The 5,613-nt window shown below is 30.6% G+C and overlaps 1 long non-coding RNA gene across 1 annotated transcript; it reads left to right on the top strand.

Annotated features, from left to right (window-relative positions):
* The first annotated feature begins 1,555 nt into the window (after nucleotides 1-1,555).
* On the top strand, nucleotides 1,556-5,613 carry LOC133178806 (uncharacterized). Its single transcript, XR_009720036.1, has 3 exons — nucleotides 1,556-1,634; nucleotides 5,368-5,423; nucleotides 5,529-5,613. It is a non-coding gene; the product is annotated as an uncharacterized LOC133178806 (long non-coding RNA).

Raw genomic sequence — 5,613 nt, forward strand, 5'->3', positions numbered from 1 at the left:
TACATATATTGTTGCCCGCAAAATATGTACAGAACTAGAAAATGTACCATTACACTACAGATGCTCTTTGAAGCAAAAAAAAAAAAAAAAAAAAAAAAAAAAAAAAAAAAAAAGCCGAAAAGAAGGCATCAGTTGACAAAATTTTTGATGGCATGTTTAACAGTGTTCAAACTATGCATCTGAAAAAAAAAGAAAATGAATAGCTTCCAACATCTAAATGTAAGTCAGTGTTACTTACTTTGATAAAATCACAAGGTCGCACAATACATAACCTACACGAAAGGATAATCCTTGACCTTTAGACATCCAAATTGTTGACTGATACATGTAGCTACTAATATGAATAACAGGTTTTTAATAGCAATATGTGTTTAAAGTAGTGAAGGAGGTAATATATTTAAAATAAATATTGATTAGTTCAAATTTTTGAACATTTTAACTTGTCATAATTAATAACATATTTATATTTAAAGCACTTCAATAGTTTATAGTTATTAATTTATGTGAAGAATATCTAGTGAAAGCTCACTTAATTTTTTTTTTTTTTTTTTTTTTTGAAAGTTAAAAGTATTGATGAACATGTTTATAATAGTACATGTACATTTTCGTAGAAAACAGTTATTGAGTAATATGCATTAGTATAAGCTGCTTAATATAGAAACATAATAAGTCTAAAACTTCCTCAAATTCGCTGCTATATGAAAAATGACACTTTAGTCGGTTCTTGCTGTCTTCCGATTATACATAAACGAATCACACACAAGGAAATATTGTAAATTGTTATATGAATTAAAACATTTTATTTTACATAAATTGTATGGAAATACAATCTAACTACAGTTGAATTTCGGTATCTTGAACTCTAATATCACGAATACCATGGATATGTCGAAGTGATTTGGAAGTCCCAACGACTCATTCCTCAAGTATTTTACCCTCAGCATCTCGATCCTCGGATCTTTTTTTCTCGATTCCAACAAGTTCGAAATAACGAGGTTTAACTGTATATTAACATTTCATGTATATTAAAGTTTTAAGGCAAGAAATGTATCGAATAAGCAGGATCTGTAAACAATATAACACTAGTTTTCAACACAATGACAACCATTTATCATATTATTACAGCTTCTATTGCTAACTTAATCTGATCTCCAAAGCGATTTTTAAAAGGGTAAACATATTCATGCAGAAATAATACATAGCATTGCTTTAGCATAATTTTAGGGTACATATACAATGATTTTTTTAGAACAATTAAGAAATTGGTAGATTTTAAATGACCTTGAATTGAGTAATTAAGAAGATATATTACTTCACACAGATCAAGTTTCAAGAAATCTGAAAAAGTGCTCATAAATATAGCATGATGTATCAACATTAGACTCTAAAATGAGTTCCGCCACTAAAGAGAAAATTTCTTTGAAAAAGTTTCAAAATGACACCAACGTACCATCATACTGTGCACAAAGTATTTCCCGCATTGATCAGTACAAAATAATTCATATTGAATTTAATGATAAGAAATACAGTCACTTCAGCTCCTAATTTATGATGATCATGATGATTAGACATTTAGAAGTAATTGCCGTTTTTTGTGTTCAGTCAATCTGTGGTCAAGACGGTCGATGTGACGGGTATGTATTATACGATTTAACTGGTTTTATTTTAACAATATTGATAAAATTTTATGTCCTATCAATTTTACAGATTAAACATATAGGTTAACAGAGATTTCATGATTTTTTTAAAAGATCATATTGTGTTCGGATTATGCAGAAAGGAAACTTATGTTAGTTTGATAGGTCAAATATCCTTAAATAATTAAACAATTCAAGTTCTTCTTACATATGTATAAATAACACTGGGCTTTTTAAGGATGTACAACACACCCACCTCCAAAAAATTCCTGTCTTTTAATTTTCGTTACTTTTGTATGTTTTATACAAGAGTATATCTACTATGTGTATGCACATTTTGGACAAAATCGTTCGAGTCGTATTTGGACAGAAAGTTCCAAAAGTTACCCCCCCCCCCCCCGCCCTTTAGCTGTTCACGAGGAGAACGCAGTACAGTTAAGGTGCCAAATGGAAATATCGGCGAATTTTTTAGATAGAAAATACATTCTTTACAAGGATATGCGTTTCTTTTTAGGACTTTACTATTATCGGACAAATGGAATTTGGTTGAAAACTACATGTTGAGGACGATCAGATTTTTTATTTAGACTTGTCACGTGATGTGGTAGTCTCATGATTTTAGCAAATATACCTGAAGTATTGAGGTCATCTATAAATTCTAATATTGCAAGGGCATAACCAAGTTATAAATCTAAGTTTAACATATAATTATTTTCAATACTCTTTGTAGTTTGTGAAAAGTGCTGCGAACCTATATAGATTCTACTATGTAATTGCTAAAATTACATTTGTTAGACTGTATGTTGAATATTTTGCTGGTCAAGTACATTAAATATAGATATAATTAATTCATTTGCAAGATTTCAACAGGTTCGCAGCACTTTTCAAATATCTTCATACTTCTTGTGTTTTATGAGTAAAAGCTTGTCATAATTCATTGAGGGTATGCCCTTGCAATATATCGATTTATAACGACCCTTCTATTACCCTTCAATGAATCTGCATACAAATATACGACAGTATAGCTTGTCTATGGAATGTACGGGAAGTATATGAAAAAAAATCATAAAATAGACATCGCATCCAAGTTAATGGCCTCTTATATATCTACAATTTATAATTCATTTAATTACAAAATACATTTTTCATTGCATAAATATAACTTGATCCGCCTCTCACTGCATACAAACTGCGTCAATTTTTTCGATATGACGTCACATTGACAAGTGCATTGCGATCAGTGAATTGTTTATATATTGCTGTGTGGGATTTAACCAACGACAATAATGCATGTACTGGTTAGTATTGATGTAGTTTAAAGGTATTCAACAGATTAACATAGCAAATCATTTCATTTTGTGGTAATTTGAAGAACTTGTATTTTTGTGTGATGTCATAGTAAGCATTTCCCGTATAAATTAGGCCCCGCCTCCTTACTGCAGCCTTAACTGTGCTGCGAAGAAATTTTCAATCAACCAACTATAAAATCCTTGATTTTCAAAATTCTCCAGATAGTCTGGCTGTCAAACTTCATCGACTAATTCGTTTGACCATTTAACACACAAATAAAGTAATTTTGTAGAAGTGTATATCGCCACAAATTTTTCTGAAGACCTTAAAGTGAAAAACTATGGTTTGTCTAAACCTTGAAAAATGCATATTTTTTCAATTTTAAATATTTTTGAAAAAACCTATCGTTTAATTCTGAACAAAATACTTTCTTTCTGTAGCTGGTTGCAAAAATAATCTTCATTTTTTGGGTATTTTTTTTTAACGACCCGTTTTGAGTTTATAGCGGAAAATCACCCCCTCCGCCTTACTCCGTAAATTACGTTTCTCAAGCGTCTTTCAGACTTGGGGCGATATAATGGTACGTGTATGAATCTACAAATGCACATAAAAGAATCCAAGTTGGAAAATATCTTTTGCTTTAAAAATGATATTTACATATTATTTTATCAGAGTTTTCAGATGTAAAGTTACAGGCAATTTTTTTTTATTACGACGCCCCCTTTCCCCCTTCCTTTTCTTTTTTGCCACACAGACTATTCGAGCTTGATCAAACGTCGGGTATATTGCAGATGTATTTAGTCCATTGAATTCCTGAAGTACTAATTTGCTAACTCGCGTGTGCATATTAAATATTGACTACTAGTATGTTTTAAATTAGGTAAAACATTCTTAAATAAGGATTTTATGCCAATCTGTACAGTGACCGTATGTAGTCCACATATACGCATGCATATTTCATACCTGGATATGAAATTCAACTGTCATTGAAATTTACATTTATTTGATGGATTTTGATTTTATTTATTGTTAAAAGTGAACTTACAGTGGCGTATGTTCAACTCTCCTGTGATATAAATGGTTATTTATACTTTCAAACAATAACTTAAGGAGTGTGTGGGGATCCCTCCTCCCTACACACATACGCACAAACACAGGATATTGTATGCATACTTACGTAGCTTCTATAGATAAAATGAAAATTTTGTATTCGTCCATATAAACTTCAAAGTATCAAACTTTAAATTCTCTATTTATTTTAAAATAATTCATGTGTACAGTGATATACCGGTAAAACGTTTTGTTTTGAATCGAGGAAATGCGAACCGACACTGTTCACAGTGACAAGAGGTCGGACAAGTTTGATGCAGTGAGATATTCATGAATTCAAATAATTTCTGTAAACAAAATTTTTTGCTTCAGATACTTACTTTGTATTTATTATAGCATTCATTTCTCGAATTCAACCCGGTCTGGTAAATGTATCTGTGTATTTGTGAAAAACAAAATTGTTCGGAAAACAGGGGGAATAACTCAACTAAAGGAAGGGAAAACAAAGTATACATATTCCACATTTTCAGAGTTGTTCCTCTTCGACCAGTGAGCTTCTGAGAACAACGTCGATAATTACATTGTAATTTTTTTTTTCTTATTTGTTTGTTTGTTTGTTTTGTTTTGTTTTTTTTGTTTTTTTGTTTTTTGTTTTTTGTTTTTTGTTTTTTGTTTTTTTTTTTTTTGCTCTTTTCTGGTTTTGTTTGTTTGTTTCTTTGTTTTTCTTTTGTTTTTGTTTAATACATATAAGAGAAGAACAAAGCAATATTTATTTAATGTCAGGATAGACAGATAGACCTGTAATCGGAATGTTATGAAGCCAACTGTACTATGTAAGGGGAAAAAACAATGCAAAATAAACATTTTCAGCTGAAAATGCTGTGCTTAGATCACGGATACGATTTACATAATATGAAAATAAAGAAAATTTGTTTCTTCTTTTTCTAAAAAAAATCTATGATAGAATTTGGTACTCATAAAGAAATCACAATCAAGCCCCTAATTCTAATTTATACATCGGGATCGGATCGCTCGTCATTTTGACGCTTTATTATTAACGTCAAATTTGACGTCACGTTAAACGTTTAATTGAAATCGCAAGAGTTATCTACCCAACTGTATTGTACGTCTTTAAAATACATTTTTGTGAATTATAATATATATAATTATAGTTTCATCATGCACTGTCTTGCAGGTCTTCGCAAGTAGTGATTGCACTGAGCTGCATTTACTTTTATGAACACGAATTGAAATCTTGGAAAAATTTCAAAAGTTATAAATACTAAGAGTCTTTTGTACATTCTTGGGAACATTAGGATATCGTTAGAAAAATAATTGCCATTATCAATGCCAGTGAGTTATGATGTGACTTTTTTTTCTATTTTCATAGTCCGCTGATGTGCTGCCGAGGATTTAAATACATTGAAGAAGAAAATAAATGTTTGCGTAAGTCTATTTACCTGAGTTCAAAAAACATGTATCATGAAGGAAGCCAAAACATAAAACATCATGTTACATCATGTTACAGTGTAATTCTTTTTCTGGATTTAGCTTGTCAGTATCCTACATTTGGATTAGAATGCAAAGAAAACTGCACATGTCCTAAGGAGAATTGTAACATGTTCAAGGGATGTTA

The sequence above is a fragment of the Saccostrea echinata genome, unplaced genomic scaffold (genome assembly GCF_033153115.1).
Source record: "Saccostrea echinata isolate AGI-Se365-2 ecotype Australia unplaced genomic scaffold, CSIRO_AGI_Sech_v1 ptg000003l, whole genome shotgun sequence".
In the NCBI taxonomy this organism is placed as follows: Eukaryota; Metazoa; Mollusca; class Bivalvia; order Ostreida; family Ostreidae; genus Saccostrea; species Saccostrea echinata.